At 48.5% G+C, this 21,861-nt stretch overlaps 1 long non-coding RNA gene across 3 annotated transcripts in view; it reads right to left on the bottom strand.

Moving 5' to 3' along the window:
* The window catches only part of LOC114224319 (uncharacterized), a 186,273-nt gene that overhangs the window by 6,311 nt on the left and 158,101 nt on the right, over window positions 1-21,861 (bottom strand). The gene's annotated exons all lie outside the window — the stretch shown is intronic.

The raw sequence follows: 21,861 nt of genomic DNA, 5'->3' as shown, positions 1-21,861 counted from the left end.
TAAATTCACTGTACAGCACGGTCACCAGATTCCTTTTTATCTGGGACCCAAGACCTTTCAACACCATTGATCTTCACAACACAGATGCAAGCAGATCTATCTGCCAAACATGTATAAAGTCAGAACAGTTCCACACTTTTAAAAAAATGTGAACATTAACCATAATCAACACCCTGCTCTACTCAAACCAGCCTCCGCAGAAGCACATCCAGGAGTGCCCTCCCTCAAGGCTTCCTCTAGGATGAACATGCCCCCTTGCTAATGCTCTCCTCCAAGCTGCTCCCCTGGGGTCGTGGACGGGGATTTGATGAGTTGGGCCCCAATCCCAACATGGGCCAGGAGCTCTCCTTCTGCTCTACAGCCACGAGACGGCTCATTGAGCCAAGACGGATAAGCATCTTACAAATATAACCATTTCTTGTGACCACAAGAATAACTGAAATACAAGAACCCATCACTGGTAGTCCCCAAATCTTAAAGCACATACTCTACACCAGTGGTTCTCAAACTTCGGTGTGCAAAGTCACCTGGAGCCCTTGTTGAAACATGGATTTTTTGGTGACATCCCCAAGGTTTCTGGGGGAGAGGCTGAGAATTTGAATTTCTAACAATTTCTAACAAGTGCTACTGCTGGTGCTGGTCTGGAAACTATACTTAGGGAACAACTGGTCTACGCCAAGAGAGGTTCTTAGTAGCACCTATCATGTTAAGGAGCTGCTACTATTCCAAATGACTCACTTTCACTTAGCACTCAAACCTCACCCAAAGCAGAGGCGCAGAAAAGGCCACAACACAAAGAAAACTCACTGTTGACGAATGCAGGCATTTGAAGGCACTAACAGAAAAAGAATAAGAAGCTCCCTAGAATCCATTTGCTCTAACCTGCTCACGTAATACAATAGTACCAAGTTTAGGGAGGGTAGGTGACTTGTTCCAAGAAACAATGAAACACAGATAATCAATAGCAGAACCCAGACTAGAAACCCCAACAGCACTATTTAAAATCATGACTATGGAATCTTAGAAAACCTCCTGACTTTTGCCATTACGAGAGTTACAAGGCTCAAGAGTTTCTGCAATGGGCAAATGTAGGCTTTTTCTTCCTGTCCGTCCTTCACTCCAAAGCCCTCATTCTATGCCATGGTCAGTTCTTAGTAAGCCCGTGATGGAAGTAGTTCCTGATACTCCAAGTTCAGCTGTGAATCCGCTGCCTAGAACTCGGAATTGGTTTTCTCGCAGAAATCCCATGACACGTGTGTAGGTTCCCAGGATCAGTCCTCCTACCTGGCACAGTGTTGCTTAACCACAGTGAGGACAGTCCATATCATCAAACGTCATCATGAATATTATTTCCTTAAAATCTCCTTCTGAGTTTCCACTTAGACCTTTGCCCTTCCTGGTCCCTCTTCCTGGAAAGCTGCTGCCCCCGGTTTTCTCATGTCAGGCTCCTTCTGTTACCCACACCTTAGCGTGTGTGCTTCCTCCTCAAGAGTCTCTTGTGAGCACCAACCCAAGAAGATCTCACTCCCTGCATCTGCCAGTTACTTTCTATCCCATCACCCTTCTGCATTTTCTGGATAGCCCCTAGCACCACCTGAAACATTTTGTTCATCATTTACTTGCTTATAACCACCCGGCATTAGGACGTGAGTTTCAAGAGGACAGGACTTAACCTGTCTTGTTCACCACAGTAACTCCAGCATCTAGGACAGTGCCCGGCATGTAGCAGACTCTACACACATCTGGTGGATGAATAAATGAATGTACCAAAGAACGAAACAGAGCATCGTCTTCCAACATGGTTCCCAATGGAATTCGAGACTTTCCTTCTGAATGTCTCACCCTTTCAACAATAGGAGTTGGATTCCTTGTGCTTTACACAATAAGGAAAGAGAAAATGAACCCTTAGGCTGGCGTTCTCAATGACAGGAGAGAGCAGACAGGAAGTTCCAGGGATTGGGGATGGTGCTGAATCTCTCCCCAGGTCTGTGCCCTTTCACACAGAGAGGGTACTGGTGGGTCAGGTCTACCTGGTTATAGGATGCGGGAGGCAAATCCTATAGTGGAATGATGAGATGTTTCAGAGTCAAGAGATTTGGTTTCAAACCCTAGACAAGTCATTTAAATCTCTCTGAGCCTCAGTTTCCTCATCTGTAAAATGGGGATGATGAAATACTCTAGGCATAGGGTACTTGTGTGGATCAAGGAAGTTAGCACTATGGAAACTCTCTAAATAGTAAGAGACTATAACTTGCTATTGAATTATTAATACTAAGACCATGTCGTCTCTGGGGGGATCCAGATCTGTGAAATGTCTCAGGATGTGCGTCTCTACCCAGTCCTGCTCTGCCACCTCTCTTAGTTCTCTCTACTCCGCCCAGTTCCCAGGCTGCTGCGTGGAAGCCCCCAGGCCGGTGACAGCAAACCTGGGGCACTGACACTGGCCACTCAGAGCCGCCCGCAGCGTCACGGCCAGAGCAACAGCCACAGATGGCACAGGCAGAAGGAAGCCAGCAGAAGACCACTGTGGGAAGCCACAGAAGAGCACAGAAGAGAAAACCGTCAGTGGAACTGAACCAGGGCAAGTGGTAGAAAACTGGCCCAAATCCCTCAACTTCTGGCCAAAATTCTCTGGATAACCCAGAGTCCCAGAGATGGGGACTTCAGAGAAGCCAAGGTCTGTCTTATCACCAGGCTCTGGCTTCCTAATGTCCCAACAGGGGGTGGGGGTGGGGCTACAGTCCTTCCTTTCCCCCACGGGTCTCCTGACCCACCCTGCGTTAACCAGTTTCCCATTCACCAAATTTTAATGCTCCAGACAAAGAGGCTCTTGGCCAAAAGCCGCCTTGACGTTACAGATGTCCCCTCCTCTGACCCAGTCACTCCGGGCTCCACTGGACACTGTCTCCACTCTTCGTTAAGTGATAACCTTAATGACAGGTCTGCACGCAAAGGGTCACTTCTCATCCCTTCTATGGAGAGTTCAATTCAGTCATGTAACTGGCTACTAACCACACACAGCTGGGCACAGGCTTTAGACAGCGGCACACCGCATTTGGAGGAAGACAAGCACGGCAACCAGCCCCTGCCCTTGAGCGCCATCCGCTCTGTCTGAGGGCACAGAACTCATCACAACCGCCATGGACGGCTCTATTCACTGCCAGAAAAAGAAACACACAGGCTGGGGCACGTGGGGACCAAGGCGAGGGGCTGCATTAGGTCTTCAGTAGCAAAGTTCTCTTCTGGCTCCTAAATGCTGCACCGATCAGGGTGTCTGGATCACGGGCAAGTTCTTTCATTTCTGGCAGTGGTACGAGGTGATGGGTGCTGGTAGTTGCTTGAATCTGATAAGCTTCAGGGGCACGTCCTCAAGTATCAAAGGGCTTAATGAATGGAAGGAGTCCAACGTGGAGAAAGGGCAGGAAAGGGAGTTCCAGGTATGAAAGGGATGGAAGCTGGGAGCGTCTGAGGTACCTATGCCTCTCCAAGATTGTGAATCATCCAGAAGCTACAAGTTCCCCACCCCCGCCCGCCACCCCTCAGCTCTGAGTTGGTTGACGATGCCAGTTGGGGAGATACCAGCCTATAAATGATCACAAAAGTGTGAGTGCACCAGGGAGAGGACCAGCAGAATTCATGTGTTGAGGATTGCTGGCTTTCAAGGGATGCAGAGAGAAAGATGCTAGAGCGGGAGGGGGACCATGGAGACTTATTCAGCCTGTCCACTCACCAGACTGGTGCTCAGGGCCACCCATTGTCCTCTGAGGGTGGAGACAGACCTGCTTTATTCTCTCCTTTTCCTTCTGTCGTCCTCCTCTCCCTGGGTTCTGGGCTGGGGTGGGGAGGGACAGCAGGACTCTGCTCTTCGAGGGACATCTTGGCAGACAGCTCTGGGACTCGCTCACAGGCCCACCCTGCTATCTGGCGCAGACACTGGAAGAAGGGCACCCTCTAGCTGGAAGTGGGTGTGAAGGGCCCCAGGGTCTCTGGCTTGGGGTGGGGCAGAGCTGACCACACGGCATCCCACTGAAGAGAGAACAGCCTCCCTCCCACCTCTGCTCGGGTTCGCTCACCCCATCGCACTGGGCTTCCCGGCTCGTTCCCCGCTCTGAGCTTCTGTACAGACTTAGCTCTTCATCCAGGTGCCCTTCACAGCTTCATAGTGGCATGTTCTCCCTGCCTGTTCAACACCTGGTTCCAAAGTCACCTTCTCCATGAAGACCTGACTCTTTTCATCAATATCCATCTCTTCCTCCCCATGCTCCCGAAGTACACTGCTCTCATGGCACTCTTCAGGAACTAACATCACCTGTCCGTCTCTTCCACTGGACCATGACATCCCTCACATTAGGGTCTGCACCAGGGGTCACAGATTCAAATGCACATGGGGCCACGCAGGTCACGTAGCAGGTGAAACAGCTTGTGTATGGGACCTCGAAGGTGGTTGTCTTGGTGGCGACCAGACACTTGAGAGTCTCAGGATCTGAATCAGAGGGGCCGGCCTTACCTAAAGGAGGCAGCTGCCCTTATGAAAAATACTACCGCATGGAAATGAGAGCCGACATTGCCAGGACTTCAGATTCTAGAGGGAGAAGCCTGGTATCAGCATTCTCATGTGAAATCACCCCATCTTTATGTGTCAGCAGCAAATTCAAATTTAAGACACCATGCCGTGAGCCAAATAAAATGCATCTGCAGGCCAGACTGGCTCAAGTGCCACCAGTTTGTAGTCTCTAGGCTTATTTCTGCCTCGTCGATACTCAGCAAACGCTTGCTGGTTGAAAAGCAACTGAACGAACGAATGAATGAAGAGGAAAGAAGGAACAGATGGGTGGGAGAGGGGAAACCAGGATGGATGCCCATGTGTCAAGATGCCAAGTGGTGGGTCGGGCAGCTCACAGTGACCCCACTGCCAAGCTGTCAGTGTGAACAGCACGGTGGTCTTGCTTGCGGGCGGAGGGGGGATGAAACACCGGGGGCCTTGTGAACTCGGAGTCGGCAACCAGCTTCTCAGAAGTTTCTGCTGCAGCCAAAACACAGACGCTGAAAACAAGTCGATGTGCATACACTCACGTGAACACGGCGTGTGAAAGTGGAGGCTCCGCGTGCCTCGGATTCCACATTCCCAACAAGGCCCACCTTCTGCTGCATGTTACAGACGTGTTGAGGGAGGAAAGAAGGAATGGTTTTGCCATGTGGGGGTGCAGGGGAGAAAGAAAGGAGTCATCCAGCCCAAATTTTTTTCTAGCCAGAAACTCTCTCTCTCTCTCTCTCTCTCTCTCCCCCTGCTGCCTTGTGGAGGGCTCTGAAGCTTCGGGGAGGACACAAGCAAGCCTGGTGTGGGCCCTCAGCCTCCAGGAACACTGTGAGGCGGGAGTGGTGTGCAAGCAGCCTGTGTGGAATGCCTGGGGTTGCAAAAGAAAAGTTATTTCAGGTTCAACTGAGTTATAATTTATTTTTCCTAACTGATCATTACTGCTGCCGGCTCTATAAATAACCACCTAGGGGGTCTGCTTTTCTGCTCCCAAATCCTCAAAAAGCATTTCTGGTTTCTGGCCTGCCAAGTACACGGCACATTTCTTTTCTGCGCAGCCCTTCAGGGAATCCTTCTGCAGTGCATGCCAAGGAGTCTGCTGCGTTCCGCCTTCTCCTTCCAATTCCTCTCCCACAGACAGGCCACCCACCCCTCCTCCCCGACTCCACAAGAGGCCTCACTCCCGGGAAGCCAGAGGTTCCTGGGCCCAGGTCCTGGCTTCTCTGTTTACTCTGCTTCAACCCAACTGCAACCCTCGGTGCTCCCAAGACAAGAGGTAATTGGAGTACAGAAATCCAGCTACAGTGTCATTCGAGCCCAAGCCCAGAAAGGAAAGGAGGGTTATAGCCTGATAGTATCACCAGCAAAATGTCAAGGGTCAATAACAACCTCAGGAAGGATGGCTGTGGTCTATGGGAAATCGATGTAAATGACTTAAAGAAGAATCTGTTCGAGCATGACTCCGTTTAATCAAGTACAAAAAAGAAAAAGCATGTTCTTGATGGTATTCTGAAGGATGTCTGCTTACGGTGCTTTCTAACCACATGGGGTTGTCTCTCTAAACAGAGGGCCTCGGGAGGGACTGATGTTCAGCAAGACCCACCAGGCGCCGAGAGCTGGGCCTTTCATGCTCCTTGTCCTGTTTCATCTTTCCAGCATGATGGCCCCGAGGCAGGTATTCGTTTGCCCATTTTGTAGATGAGGGATCCAAGAAAAGGGGCTTGCTCAGAGTTGGGCAGAAAGAAAGAGGAGAGTGAGATTCAAGCCCAAATTTACCAGACTCCAGAGCCCAAGTTCCTCCACCGCTCTGCCCCATGGCTTCTCTAGCTAGAAGACCAAAGTTAAAGACATGTTTATTTTTCTATTTCTCAGATTAATTTTGCAGCCCAGAAAGCAAGGACAAGTTGGATATTTAACCACAGGTCATTAACAGCCATATTTGAACTCTTCAGAAATTAACCTCTCTAACTAGTCAACTGTAAAATCTGAAGTGCCTTTCTCTTTCACCGTTTATTAGGAAAATTACCATAAGGGTTATGGTTGCTTACGTTGCTTTAATGGTCTAAAAATAAAAGCTTGTGTATTTTTGGATGATTTTAAAAACAATACTTACTAATATTAACAAAACAATAAGAAACAAATATAAGTTTTCACAATTATTCAACCCCCCCAAAGCAGGTTAGATGACCCTCTATATGCTTTGATGGCATTCTGTGCTCACTCTGTCAAGAGCATTTGTGACACCACATTGGAATGCCTTGTTTCCTCATATGTCTCTCCTTCTAGGCCAATGATCCACAGGGTTTTTTGGTAAGGTGCCCTAGCAGCAAACATTTGAGTATACCTGCACATGGGTATACTTATCTCTAAAGTGTATTCATACTCTGTTACTCATAAAAATAGAAAGGATGATATATAGGCATGTATGCCCATCTGTGTATCTATGTGTCCATCTGTCTGCCTTATTTTCTTCTGGCCCTCCAGTGGATCATCTCACTTCCCACGGCCTCTGAACATGCATGTCTCACTTTGGAGACCACTGTTCTAGGCGATGTGCTCATCATACCTTCATTGATTGATTTCCCCCAGCTGCAACAGCACCCATTCTGGGCTGGGAACTGTGTTAAGTATTGGGGATAGTGGAGTGAACAAAAGGACAAGGAATAAGTTTCCCACGGGGTTTCCAATCCAGCAGGTGAAACAAAGTCAGGTAATGTCAGATAGTAATAATGGCCACCAAGAAAATAAAACAAGGTGATGTGATAAAAGTGATGAAGAATGACCGTGGAGGTGACGGGACAGGCCACCCTAGACTGGGAACTCAGCGAAGGCCTCTGTGAGCTACGTGATGAGGAGGCCACCATGCAAAGATCTAATGGGAGAGGGAGTGTTTTGGGCAGACAGGATGTCAAATGCAAAGGTCCTGAGGCAAGAAAGGCCTATGTGGTTGGACTATAATGAGTTAGTAGGAGAAGCTGAAGAAGTAAGAAGCTTAGGCTAGGGAGCCCCTGCCAGAGATGAATCCTACCCCCACTGCCTACTGACTGGGTGACCTTGAGGATTAATGCCACATGCACACAGGTGGCTTCAATAAATGGCAGCCCTTGACGTCTGTTAACTTGTTTCTCACTGGTCTCCCCCGCCCCCAGCACGAAGTTCTATACCAGCTAGGCCTGGCCAGTTTTCGACCCTGCAGATCTAAAATAGCTGTCACCATGCCTGGCTTATTGGAGGAGCTCAATGAAAATTTGGTCAATGAATGAGTTCTAAAATGGGTAAAGGCAACAGAAAATCAGAGTTTGGCTAAATAGAAAAAAATAGATTTTTTTAGGCAAAATTTTTCCAACTATAAAAGTCATGTCATATATATTCAGGAAGTTTGACATTTTAAGCAGAAATGGGATATTATTCCATATTCCACCTAATACATATTTTCTACTTCACATGTCTGTTACAAAAGGCAGTGGAGCATATGGGTCAAGAATGTGTGGGCTCTGGAGAGACTGACCACCCAGGTGGACATCCTGTCTCCACTATTAGCCATCTAGATCATCTTGCTGGAGTTACCTGCCTTCTTCATGGCTCAGTTATTTGATCTGTAAAATTGCCAAGATAAGAGGCCTACTTCATATAGTACTGTGAGGGTTAAGTGAGCTAATGAATACAAAATGTCTAAGAAATGTTTAGGATGTGGCACTACTGACTTAAACAAGCCCTAGTTGTTAGACACTTGGCTACTCCTCAGGTTTTATTAGAAGCATCACCATGAAGAGTACCCTTACAGCGAAACCCCCGCCACACGAACAGGATCAGTTCCTTAAGAGAAAACACTAGAAACGGCATTGCCAAATCAAAGGATATATGGATTTTAAGGCTTTTAACACATAACAAGTGTTGGCCCATTTCCTCAAATCTGAGTAGGAACCTTTGAGAAAATCTTCACCAATCTGTTAGGGGAAAGAACATCTCATTGTTTTAATTTGCCTTTCTTTAATTACCAAGGATATTGAATAGTTTTTCATTTGTATTGCCTCTCTTGTGAACTGCTTATGTTCATGTTTTAAAAAGGAAGTCCATTTTAGTAATTAGAGGCAGCAGAATAGATAGCTCAAAGTGAAACCCCCACTGCTGAGAGGGGTCAAACAGGGCTAGATAGTCACACATTATGAAACTGGGCATCTCTTTACCTTGTGGAAAGTTGAACTACATGAGCTCTGAGGTCCTTTCAAACACTGGGATTATTTAGGGGTGCCTGGGTGGCTCAGTCAGTTAAGCGTCTGCCTTTGGCTCAGGTCATGATCCCAGGGTCCTGGGATCGACCCCGCATCGGGCTCCTTGCTCAATGGGGAGCCTGCTTCTCCCAATTGCTGCCGCACCCCCTGTTTGTGCTCTCTCTCTCTCTCTCTAACAAATAAATAAATAAATCTTTAAAAAAAGAAGAGGAAAACATAAGAAGGCCTGCAAATCAACAGCTGGACTCTGGGGACCCACCAGTATCAGTGACCTCCGTGTTTTCCCAAGATGAAATTGATATCTCAACATCCCTCATGAGCCTCTGCATGAAGACGCCTGATTTACAACAGAAAGAGAAATCAAACGGACACGGCTATGCCTCTAGTAGATGATGCTAGCAGATGAGAGTAGAGAATTCCTTAAGTCTCCGCCTTGATAAGATGAAAAACCTTTGGCGGGGGAGGGCACAGAGCAAACCCTGTTACAACAAACACCTTCACACTCAAGACCAATGTAGCACAAAGGCTTCCAAGGTGTGGCCAGCAACCTGTTGACCTCAGCCATATCTGCAGAACTTTCTTCCTTGCTTTGCATTTGGCTTTGGTACAATCATTGGTCATAGAACACCCTCCTTATTCTACTCCCCCATAAGTGTTTACACTGCAGTTTTCTCCTGGGCTGGCCAAAAACCCGTGAGGACTTGGAGAATGCCACTGTGTTCCTAGTAAGCAGACACCCGGACACAGATTTGCTAGTTGTCTGCTCTTACAGAGCTGTTCTTGAATTAGAAGTGGGTCTGAATGTACCTGAATCCTTTAGCCAGAGTTTTCCAGTGTTTTCAGAGGACCTTCTACATTTTCACTAAGGGGATTTTTTTCCTCCCCCGAACCTCCCCCATTTTGGCTGTCACAGTTGAAGTTTCTTGCTGGGTTTGGCCCCACAGGCACAACGGCAGTTGGAAACCGAACGCTCACATCGCTTAAATTACTACTCTGAGGAAGAAGTCACATGTGGGGTGAGAACCTGGCAGATTTCCCTGTGGGCACACCTTGAGCACACAGACCTGAAGCAGCAGAACAGTAAAATTGGCAGCCAGAATCAAGCAAAAAGAAGGACAGCCTCCAGGAGGGAGGCGGAGTCAGATTGAGGCAAAGCCAGGACCCTGGTTCTTGGCAACATGAGTGAAACTCCAAACTACGAGGGGAGGGCGTCTGAACTGCCGGCCCCTTAGCACGCCCCTCAGATGGGGAGTGGGTGTGGGGAGAGCTCGGTGCTGTGTGGAGCCGGGAGCTCCGCATGCCGCCCTCGGTCACAGGCTGGTTAGCTAATGACCCCCAATAAGACTCTTACTCCATCCTCCGTCTGGGGATCAGGCTGTAGCTGAGCGTACAAAGTCACTCTGTGCCTTGCTTGAGCAGCACACCTCAATCCCTCCAAAAGCATTTGTGCAGGCCTGTGAGCGTGCTGCACTGGGCCAAGAGCCAGGGCGGATAAATGCCAAACCTCGGGGCTCTACGCTGAGGGCTTATGATTCGGCCGAGGAGCCGAGATTCCCAGCAGCAGCAGCAGTAGGGCACTTCGGCAGTCAAAAAGAGGTCCCTGAAGGGAGTGCCACCAGAGGCCCCAGAGGGCAGCCGGCATGGTCAGGGGAAGGCCAGCGGCCTGATGGGGAAAGGGCTTGTGTTCCATGCTGGAGGGTGTGGGGGGGCGGGGAGGGGAAGGTTGGGCAGGTGGATAAGAAGAGAGCTGGCATCTGGGGGAGAAGGGAGACCATGACAGCAGCCTGGGAGGCTCTTGGCCCCGGAGGGGGGTTTGTGTAAGGGAGACAGAGACGAAGGGAATGCAATAGGGAGGAAGGAGGCCAGATTTCAGAGAGGTCTGTATCCCACACAGAGAAGCCTGGGCTTTATCCAATAAGCGGTAGGGAGCAGTTGGAGACGTGTGAACAGCAGATTAGCATAATTAAAGGAGAATCTTAAAGACTTGAGCTTTCTGTGGGTGACACCGTGTAGGCTAGGGGTGGACAAGAACATTGGGCAGCTTTTACAATGGCCCAGCTGCCAGTGGCCAGGGCAGGACCACGGTGTTGGCCATGGGAAGGAAAGAAAGACATCCAAAAGATACCTCGAAGCAAACATCTAAGGGGCTTGGGGAAGGATTTGGAAAGAGAGCTTAAGGATGGATCCAGCAATCCACAGCTTGGTGGCTGGGAGGTGGAGGTGGCATTGTCAATGATAAAGAAACAGGTTGGAGCTGAGGAGGTAAGAAGTGACACGTTCAAATTGGGGCAGTAAAGGCAGTTCTGCGAGAACTTGAAAAGGCCCAAACAACCAAAAGGCAGGCATCCACTGGAAACAGGAGGCTGCAGATGAGCCTTTGTAATTCTGCTAAAGGGAATGAAAACGTAGCTGAGGTTCTAGCCAGTGACACTGAAATAGCTGTCTGTCCAAACTGCCAGTTGGTACACATTCTGCGCACCCCTACCATCTCTCTGCTCTTGATTCTCCCCTACCCCTTTATCAGACCCCAGGTTGAGATCAGCCACAGAGAACAGGAAGAGGGACACTGAGAAGCCCAGATTTCTAATCCTTGTTTCTGCTGAAGCACGGTAGGACTTAGTGATTCTCCCACTGAAGCACATGCTCACAGCTCAGCGCATAAGTACTGAGTCATTTCTTTCCCCTTCCCCTCCCTCGTCCCCCATCCCCTCCCATCAGCTCCTCCTCCTCCACCACCCCCCCCCCAGCCCCTGCCAACAGCCTGGCAAGCATTTTCTCCATCACGTTACTGCTCGACTCTCCACATTTCCTCTTCCCTCCGAGCCTGCCTCCTACCTCTTTAGAAATGCTGGGAGTCCAAGGGGCGACCCACAGATGCACCGGGACAGAGAACCACAGATTTCAACAAAGACAGGCAGCTAGTTGTGAAAGGAGCATTGAAGGCAAGTCAGGAGTCTTGGATTTTCAGAGTCAGGCGAGGGAATCAGATAGAGATCCTTAGAGACAAGGGGTCTCATGATTCCCCAGCTTTGCTGACGTAGACACAAGTGTTCTCGCTCTACAGACGCAGACGGCAGATAAGCAGTTCCCTTTCAGAGAGGTAACCCCAAGTGCAGGCTTGCAGCTGCAGTTACTCTGAATGACAGTGGGAGGGAAGGAAACAATGAGTGCAAAAAAAATTTTTTTTTTAAAAAGGCAAATGCTTAAGGTGGAATGGACGTGAACAGTGTGAGATGCACACCTCCTCCAGTTCCTGGAAGACAAAGATGAGTCAAAGAGAAGCTTCATTTCAGAAGCGTTCCTCCTCCGCTTGGCACACACATTCCCAGACACAGAATCATCCGTCCCCATGTCACCCAGCATCTGCAGCTACCAGCCACCACCTGCTTGTAAGTTAAGCTGGAAGGTCAGATCTGCTTTGGCTGTGGAGCTGAAAGCAAACTGGGTCCTGTAGGGATGTTTCCAGTAACCTGAGGGCAGGAGAGTGTAGGGGGAAAAGCAGAGAAGGTCAGTATTATGTGGCTCTAAAGAAGTGGCCAAAGATCACCCAAATTGCACAGCCTGGAATCTGCAGTTATTTCTGGTTTCCTAGACAACCCCATCTACACCAGGTGGAAATCTGAAGTCCGCCTCAAAGAAATGACACAGGCCCTGGGAATGGGACAAGAGAGCAAAGGCAAGGGGTCAATGCCGTGTGCCAGTTCAGGGAATGGGGACAGCAGGGACACAAAGTTCTTCTTCATGGGAGCTGAAATCCCATCAGGTTCTGTGCTTTCCATAATCTTGCATTTGCGGCCAAGAGCGCGATTCTAATTCTGGTTCACTGGATGGGGATGTGTGCTCTACAGGTGCATGAATTTGTCAAAACTGATCCGTGCATTTCCCTGTATATAAATTAGACTCCAGTGATTCTGGCTCTCCCAATGCATTGATTGTGGGATCTTGGATGTGTCACTGGACATTTTGTAGTCCGGGGTTCCCTGTCTGCCAAGTTGAAACTAAAATTTAACAATTGTAAGAGCTGACTGGGGCTGGAAATGGGCTGTACATCCAGGTGAACAAGGGCCATGATTGAAGCAAAGAAGAATTTCTGAATGGGATTAGCTATCTGCAAAAAATTCCCCCCAAAATCATCCATCCGGGAAAAAAAAAACTGGGGAGAGAAGTGAAGATGCCATCCTCTACATCCAAGTGGCCAACAACTGTTTATTTTGAGTACTGCCTGCCCTTCAGGTGCTCCAAGCTCTTCTGCTGGTGATCCCCCCGTGGCCTCAAGATCAGGGCATGCAGTTTTCTTCCCTTCCCTTCCTTGCATCTTTGGCGCCCTGGACAGGAAGCAGGAGCAGGACCCTTCACGGAGGGGAGGGTGCAGGGAGAAAGGGTTCACACAGAGGGCACGCTGTGTGCAGAGAGCTGGATGGCTGCAAAGACTCACTCAGAGGCTATGAAAGCCAGCCAGGCATCACCCCCAGTCCATCTCTTATGGATCCAGAAAAGTGGTGGAACTTTTCACCATTTCTAAAGCCCCCCCATCCCCAAAAGAACAATGAAGTGGCCCATGGCTATCTTTAGGCTGGTCCCCTCACATGGAAACATGCCTGCTTCTTCCCCAAACAGGTCTCTGATGGGTGACAGAAGGATCTACCCTAAACAGGCACCGAAGCGTCTCTGGTGAATGGTCTGGCTCACCTGCCTCTCCTCTCGGAGGAGCTCTGGAACATGGGGAGGACCTCTGGATATACCGAATAGAGTGACTGCAGCTACCAGGATGGAAAGGAATTCACAGAAGATGTCTTGATGGCAGCTACCCAGTGACACAGCTGAGAGGTGGCTGGCCCAGGGAAAAACTCTGGGTAAGGAGGACTATCAAAGGAGCATCAGATCCAGATTGCAAATTGCTTTAGCAGCTAAAATAGGCAGAAAGATTGAGCGACTCGCTCTAATCCACGGGGTTTATGCTTCAGCACTGGCTGCCTCTGACTCTCACCCTTGACCCAGCCTATTCATCAGTATTTTGATAAGCAGATTCCCTTCACAGAGCTACTTAATCTGGGTTTCCAGAGAAGTCTTGCAGCGATTAATGAGAGCACTGTGTTTCCTGACAGTTTTGGAGGCTGGGGCCGTTCAGTTGCGAAAGTGAAGGGACTTGTCATAAGGTGTACAAACTTTCCCATCATTGGACTTGACCCCACTGGGGGTTAACTCGGGCATCTTTTCGATTTTGATACTTGGGTCTATTTTTTTTTAAATCCACTTTCTCCTTGGTATGCAGGAAATTTAAAGCCCTTGCTTATATCCTCCTTGATGCCAGCTTTTATTTGGAGCCTGAACAGCATCTGGAGCGAAACACAGATTAGAGGCAGGGGGGTAGGAATGACAGGCATAGACAGGAGACCTGGCACTGCCAAGGGGCACCACCAGTGAGCCAGACCTCTGTGCAGCCCTCTGCCTATAAGCCCTTAGGCAGTGGTGAGAGGGGGAGCTAGGGCTGGGATCCCAAATCCTGAGGCTCACAGAGGCACAAGCGGCACCCACCATCTGGCCCCTGACCTCAGAGGATGCTCCAAGAGTTGCCACATCCCTAACCACAGGGATGGGTTCTGGTCTCAGCCTTGTCGTCTCTTCCAACTGTCGTTAAAGAAGGGCAGCTCTGCGTTAGAAATGACCTGGGGAAATTGTCTGCATCATACTCTGGAGAGAGAGGAATTATCTTACGGCCAAGTAAGACGTGACCAGGAACTTTAGACTTGAATTCAGTTTATAAATTATTAGTTAGGAGTAAAATCAGGTTTAATTAATTTGTAGGACCCTTACATGTGCTGAAAGAAAAAGTCACAAAAATTAAAACTTAACAGCTAAGGAAGGAAGAAGGAGGACTGATGGCAGCAGTTTCAACTATGGCTACAGCACCCAGGTTAACACCACTTGTCTCTTACCGGTAGTTCAGGACTGGGGAAAACAAAACAAAATGGAAAACAAGCTAAAAACCGAAAAACATCACACGGAGCTTTGAGTTCACAAACAGGCCCAAAGTTGACAAGTCAACGAACAAGGCTTTTTACGACAGAAAGGAATGTCAAAATCTGAGCCCCTCTGTGCCTTTCTTCCCCTCTGTGACCACAGCTGGTGTCCCAGCCCTGCTGCCCGGGAACAGACAGAAATGGGTAACTACCCAGCCAAGGTGAAGTTCACCACTGGAGGCAGATCCAGGCCAACATTCTAGGAACCTTCAGTCCCCTTGACACAGGCAGTTCTCAAAGTATGGGGGCAGATGCCTTCAGTCTGTGGGCTGAGAGGGGGGGATGGACATGTCTGTAGAGCGGGGGCCGGGCCCCAACCCCTCTGTCCAGGCCATTGCTCCCAGAGCCGGGTATTTCACTTAGCCCCAGGGATGGGGACGTAGTGGAAACCAGCGGTGCCACCACGTCAGCAAAAGTAGACGCCTAGGCCCTCTCTCCTTCAGCCAGAGCTGGAAGCCAGAGAGGCCGGGCTGACCTGCAGCTCAGAGGCAACCCCAGGCTGGCCACTGCACGGCCAGCCTCCTGGCCTCTGTATGTAGCTCGGCCTGCTCTCCGTGGCAGGCTATTTGCCAAGGATCCACAGTGAACTTGGCCATTCCCTGTGGGATTTACCGGGTCTGGACCCAGAACCGGCCTGGTTCGCCTGGCACAGAAGGTCATATATGTTCGACAAGGTGACCCCTCCCCGCTACCTCTTCCTTTTTTCCCACCTCCCTGGCTCCCTGCCCTTCTCCAAATCAGTCTTGTCTTGAATCAGTTTCTCCCTGACCTTGGCTGATCTCTGGCATACTGGGTGTTTTTCCAAGGAGCACAGCTGGCCCATCAGGCATTCAGAGGACATGAGGCTGGTCCCTTCCCCCAACACACCACCCCCTATGGTCAGCAGCATCAGAACACCGTCCCTGAGAGGCTAACAGCCATTTACAGGTCACCCGAAGAGCCAGACAAGGCTCTAAATGTCCCAACTCACCATACACATCCTGCCTTAAACCCAGGCTCTATCTCAAGGGTGCTCAATGCCAGGGTACCCATAACAGAGAGAGCAACCTCGGAGTATTTCAGACATCATCTTTAAAGTTCATAAAATCTATGTCTCTGTCATCCCTCAGGATCCTCACCACCACCATCATGGGGAGCCAGGGCAGGCCTTTCTGATCATTCAGACTTTAACTGGCCGTGGAGGACCTTCCCTCCTAGAAAGGGGTGCTCGGCAGGGACTGCAGAGAGCATGCTGTCCTGCACCAGGCCTTCCAGGACCAGGGGCCCACCGGAGCACCATCTTCCAGAGGGTGGCACGAAGTGGGGTGGGTGGGGTGGCCTTGACTTGGTCCCAGTTTCTCTAAGCCATCCTCTGCCTATGGCGAGCTTTCTCTATAAAGGACCAGATAGGAAATATCTGTCACATATGCCTCTGTTATATATTCTATTTTTCTTTGACTTTTTTTTTTGACAAACATATTTGGAAACATAAGAACCATTCTTAACTTGAGGGCCTAGACAAAAGCAGGTAGTAGGGAGATCTGGTTCCCAGGCAGGCCGCAGTTTCAGACCCCTGGCATAAAGAAAGAAACTGCAACATTTTTTATTGGCCCCCACCAAGTAGCCCCTTGCCACCTTCCCTCCCTGCCCTGACTCTCCCACAGGCCCATGGACTGCCCCTGACATGCTCCAGCTGCACTTGGCCCAAGACAGGCCCCAGCTCAGGCCCCAAGATGGCCTGTCTACACCATGCATTTCATTTCATTCAACATGTTGTGCACATGGGGAGCCATTCTGTCTTCCTTGTGCTTAACCTGGGATGCCCGAGGTCCAGATGGCCCCATCCTGCACCGTGAGGTCTCATCGGACCGTACTCATGCAGCCAAACCCAGCCATCTCCCTGCCACGGGGGCACCAATTGGTGAATGGCCTGACTGGGGTTCTTCCTACTCTGTCACCTGTGCGGTATAGGGCAGGCAGACCAAGGGCATGGCACACCCCATCAGTTCCATCTCGAAGCACACCCAGGACCCAGGCACTTCCCACCCCTCCACTGCTGTCCCCCAGGCCATACTTCTCTGTGGACAACTGTCACAGCCTCTCCTCAAGGCCCCCTGCCTCCATCTCTGCCCTCCTCCCTCTCCCGTGCTCAAAGGCCCCAGAGGCTTCCCAGCTCACATCAAGTAAAAGCCAATGTCTCTAAACAGTAAAACAAATCTAGCATCAAGATCCTCCCACTGGCCCACTAAATCCTCCTGGGTCTGCACTGGCTACCTGCAGGGCCTCACCTCCCACCTCTCTGTCCTGGCTGAGGCTAACTCCAACCGCATTGGCGTCCTTCCTTACCTAGCTCTGTCTTCTTAGCCCCGATCACCAATGGTTTACGTACGTTTTCATGGTTTATTTTCTTTTGGTCCTGGTTTTTGTTTTTCTCACTAGAATATAAGCTCCATCAGATAGAGGTTCGACTGCTTCAATGTTAAGCACAGAGTAAGTGCCCTGCAAATGCACAAATATCTAGAATGCACAGGGATGGGCGAGAGATGGCAGCATGACGGGGACAGGGTATCCATTTGCTGGGATACCTTTATGCAAATAAACATCTTGCTCTTAAGCCCCCTCGGGTGGCCAGATGGATAACAAACAATGAAAACAGATAATACCCCTGGAGCCAACAGTTTCAAATTGTTTATATTCAATCCTAAAGCAGCCTCAGACTTCAGCCAAGCTAACCAATTATCTATGGGAAAAAACAGCAAGTGATTGCTCTAAGGTTTGGAACAGTCCTGCTCCTGGCTCTTTGGTGCTCACCACACCACCCTGAAGGAACAGAGGGAGGAAAGGGAAAGCATGGTCTTTGGCAGCAGGTCTGGGCTTCAAATCCTAGCACAGCCTTGACAAGTAGACTGATTCTGGGGTGCGGTACCAAGTGCTCTATACCTCAGCTTCCTCGTCTGTTAAATGGTGATACAAGTACTTATAAGGTTGATGAAAGGCTGATACGAATAAAAAAAAAAAACCATACAGCTCTCAGCATAATGACTCAATAAACACCAATATCTCCCCTTTTGTAAGCGGGGAAAGTAAAATTCAGAACATCAGATGACTTGCTTGAGGGTCAGAGGGATGTTCTGCAGCAAAGCTGGGGCTCCAACCAACCATGTACATCTTTCCTGGCGTCCAGCCTCCCGTGTGTTTACGTTCCACACACTCCACACTGCTTATGTCAGTAGCATAAAAGCAAGTGTTGGCTCTCCATCAACCTGCTTGTTGAAGACTGTGGAACAGGGCTTCTGGCTTCAGTACATGACACCACATTGTGGGGGGGGGGGTCACATCTTAACACTGAGAAATCTGATGGTCACAAGAAGGGATCAAAAAGCTAAAAGAATTCAGCTGCCCTGGTTGCTAATTGTCTCTAGATATGCAAATGGAAGAGGACTGCTTCCCTTTCACCAACAGATGGACAGACACCACACTCAACTCTCAAAGTAGGGTGTACCAGGGAGCCCCCACACCAGCACCCCCAAGCAAACAGCAGAACCCGACATAGGCACCTCTGAGATCCAATGCCAAAGCGCAAGAGCCATGTTCAACCCGAAAGCTTCCACAGAAGGGATCAGCCTTTCTATACACAAGTAATTTTCTTTATGGAACACATGTATTCAGTAATCCCATCTATAAAGTAAATTTTTGTACAATCAAAGTGCTTTCTCCATTAGCTTTCATCATGAAGTTGAAAATGTGGTCCTCCTGGAGAAAAAAAAATAGACCTCAGACATTACAAAAATGTAAATTATTAAGGAACAAACATTTTAGGTGACACATTTAGAGGACAAACAATGAGGAGACAGCGCAAACAATGTCTAAACAGATTTGAAAAGAAACAGAACTTGAATGTGTGTGGCTGCAAGAGGTAAAAGCTGCTCTCAGGATGTGAGTCCTGAGTCAAGGACATGAGGTCACTGACGGCCCGAACTCAGGGCCCCTGCTGCTCTGAGAAGGCGGTGCCACAGTCCTGAGGATCACTGGCCATCCTGCCGCCCTCACCTGGCCCACCCCGCTCTCGCCTCAGACCTCAGCCAAAACGTCCCTTCTTCAAAGAATGGTTGGGCGGGGCTTCCTTCCTTCCTTCCTTCCTTCCTTCCTTCCTTCCTTCCTTCCTTCCTTCCTTCCTCCCTCCCTCCCTTCTTTCCTTAACTCATTCATTCAACAATGATTAGTGAGCTCCCACAATGGGTCAAAGTCTCCTTATTACTATCTATTTTCACTTTTTAACTAAATATTTACATGTACAACACTCTGAGTTACTTTCCATCTCCCTCATGAATTCCAGAAAGACAAAAATCATATCTGATTCATTTGTTATTTCATCCCCAGCACCTGACACAGTCCCTGGAAAACAGTAGGTATTCTGTAAATATCTGCTGAACGAAGGTACAAACATCAGTCAAAGCATTCAAAACCTCCACTCGTATTCCAAAATTCCAAAATGTACCCTGCTGTCTACCTCACACAGCTATAACTAATGTCACAATCAACAGGGCTTCTAAATTTAATAAAGGAGACTTATTAGGTCATTTATAAATTTATTAAAAAAGGAAAACAGTAAGATGTCAAGCAAAGGCTGAAAGTTCCTTTCCCCAGGGGCGGCTCTATGGTGTAGATTAGAGGACGGGCCTGTGGGTGTTATCCTGGGGTCGGCGGAGGTGGTAGAGAGTATTGGTTAAGAGCAAGGTGGATGAAGACAGACTGCCTGGGTTAGGGTCTTGACCCCACCAAGAGTCAGGACTAGCTGTGCTACTTAACCTCTCTGCCCTCCAGTCTTCAAATCTGCAAACTGGGAATATAAGAATATTAACTACGGGAGGTAGGGGGAGGGGTGAAATAGGCGATGGGGATTGTGATGGGCCCTGGGTGTTGTATGGAAGTGTTGAATCACTATACTGTACACCTGAAACTAATGTTACACTGTGTGTAACTAAGTGGAATTTAAATAAAAACTTAAAAAATAGAACATTAACTTCAGATGATCTCATTAATAATTAAATGAGTTAGTACATATGAACTACTCAGAACAAGGCCTTGCAGATGCTAAGGACCTCACCAAATATGGTTATTTCTATTTTCCGGAAGAAGGAGAACAAACATAGGCCAAAACCAAGGAGTTAGATATGCTTTCACTAAGTTCACAAACCACTCAGATCGAATCTCCAAGGTTTCCTATTACTCAGGGGCAGGTAGATGGTTCGTCCATGTCAGATGTCCAGCCTCGGGCGCTATACAAGCGCGCCATCGCCACAGACCGGGCAGCTTCAACAACACACACTGATTTTCTCCCAGTTCTGGGGGTGGGCAGTCTGGAATCAAGGTGCAGGCAGGTGTGGTTTCTCCTGAGACCTCTCTTCTCGGCTTGCAGAAGGCCACCTCTCACGGTGTCTGTCCTCACACGGCCTTTCTTCTGAGCATGCACCCCTCTTGTTGCTTCCCTTTCTCACGAGGACACCAACCCTCTGGGACGAGGGCTCCACTTCTGTGACCTCATTTGACTTTAGTTAAGTCTTTTAAGGCCCGATCTCTACATACAGCCACACTGGAGGGCAGGGTACCAACATACGCATTGGGGGTGAAGGAGGGACAGGGATGTTTTACCCACGAGGGAGGGACAGTTACCTCGCCCATTTGAAATGAAGAGCTGGACCGAATGACCCCTCGAGGCTTCCCTAGGACTGGAGTCTAAGATCTGATTTCATACATCCCACAGCACCCGGTACTGGGACAAGCATGCATTTAAAGCTTAGAAAATGCTCACCGGATGACTCTCTAACAAATACTATTTAAGGCTGAGTAAACGGTGTACGTTCCAAAGCCCATACATCTTACTGTCCGGTCTATGTACCAAGCCCCAGGAGAACAGATTGCAAAAGTGAGGACGGGCCGCTTGATGACACAGAAATTAACTGTCACAATTAACTCTGAGACCTTCTCACATTAAGTGGACGCAGAATCCACTTTTGAATGAATGAATACACTTCCACGGAGGCCAGCGTCAGGCTGATCCACTGAAACGACCAGAGGGCAGGATGATTTCACTATCTCTGTGAAACACTGTTCCAGAATCTGTGCTGTATTTGACAATGAAATCAATAAAATCATGGTCTTATCAACAGTTTCACAGAAAGCCTTCAATGAGTCACCAGGAAGAACTCTCGGTAACAGACAAGGGGACTACTTCAAGAAGCTCAAAATTTTCAACTGCTAATAAGGCAAAAACTCTGGCCCATCGATGAGATCAGACTGTCAACAAGCAACTCCCTCAATACTAACTTTTTAAAGAAAACTTTTATGTTACTTTTACTAGGTTCTTTCATAAAAATCAGCTTTACTGAGGTATCACTTATATATATTAACATGCACACATTTCAGATGAACAGTTGGATGTTTTTTGACAAATGTCTATACCCAGGTAACCATTACCCCCTAATCAAGACATAGAAATTTCCATAATATCAGAACGTTCCCTGAAACTCCTTCCTGGTAAACCCCTGGTCCTACCTCCCCCAACCCCATCACAGGACAATAGATTAGTTTTGACTATTCTAGGATTTCGTATAAGCATACAATATACACTCTTTTATAACTGGCTTCAGCGTAATACTTAGAGAACTCACACCCACCACTGTCTGTATCAGCAGTGTGTTCCTTTTTATTACTGAGTTGCACTCCAGAATACAAGTGGACTGCAAGTTGTTGATCCATTCCCTAGTCGATGGATATTTGGGTTTGTGTTAATTCCAGTTTGGGACCGTTATGAATAAAGCTGTTAGGAATATCCATGTACCAGTCTTTTTGCCAACATAAATGTTCATTTCTCTTGGTAAATATGTAGGAGTAAATTTACTAGGTCATGTGCATATATGTTTAACCTTATAAGAAAATGCCAAACTTAAAAAAAAAAAAAATGCCAAACTTATCCTGAGTAATAGAAATCACCAAGAGACTCACTCTTGAAGTGCTTAGCAGAGAGATTTTTTTTAAATAAGAGAGGAAACCAGAGTCGGGAAGGAGGCAAGTGCATCCAGAAACATGTTGGGGC

The sequence above is a fragment of the Eumetopias jubatus genome, unplaced genomic scaffold (assembly GCF_037043125.1).
Source record: "Eumetopias jubatus isolate StellerSeaLion01/CBP00866 unplaced genomic scaffold, mEumJub1_p1.0 scaffold_4, whole genome shotgun sequence".
Lineage (NCBI taxonomy): Eukaryota > Metazoa > Chordata > Mammalia > Carnivora > Otariidae > Eumetopias > Eumetopias jubatus.
The sequence above is the reverse complement of the archived record's forward strand: the minus strand, read 5'-3'. Positions and strand labels throughout refer to the sequence as shown.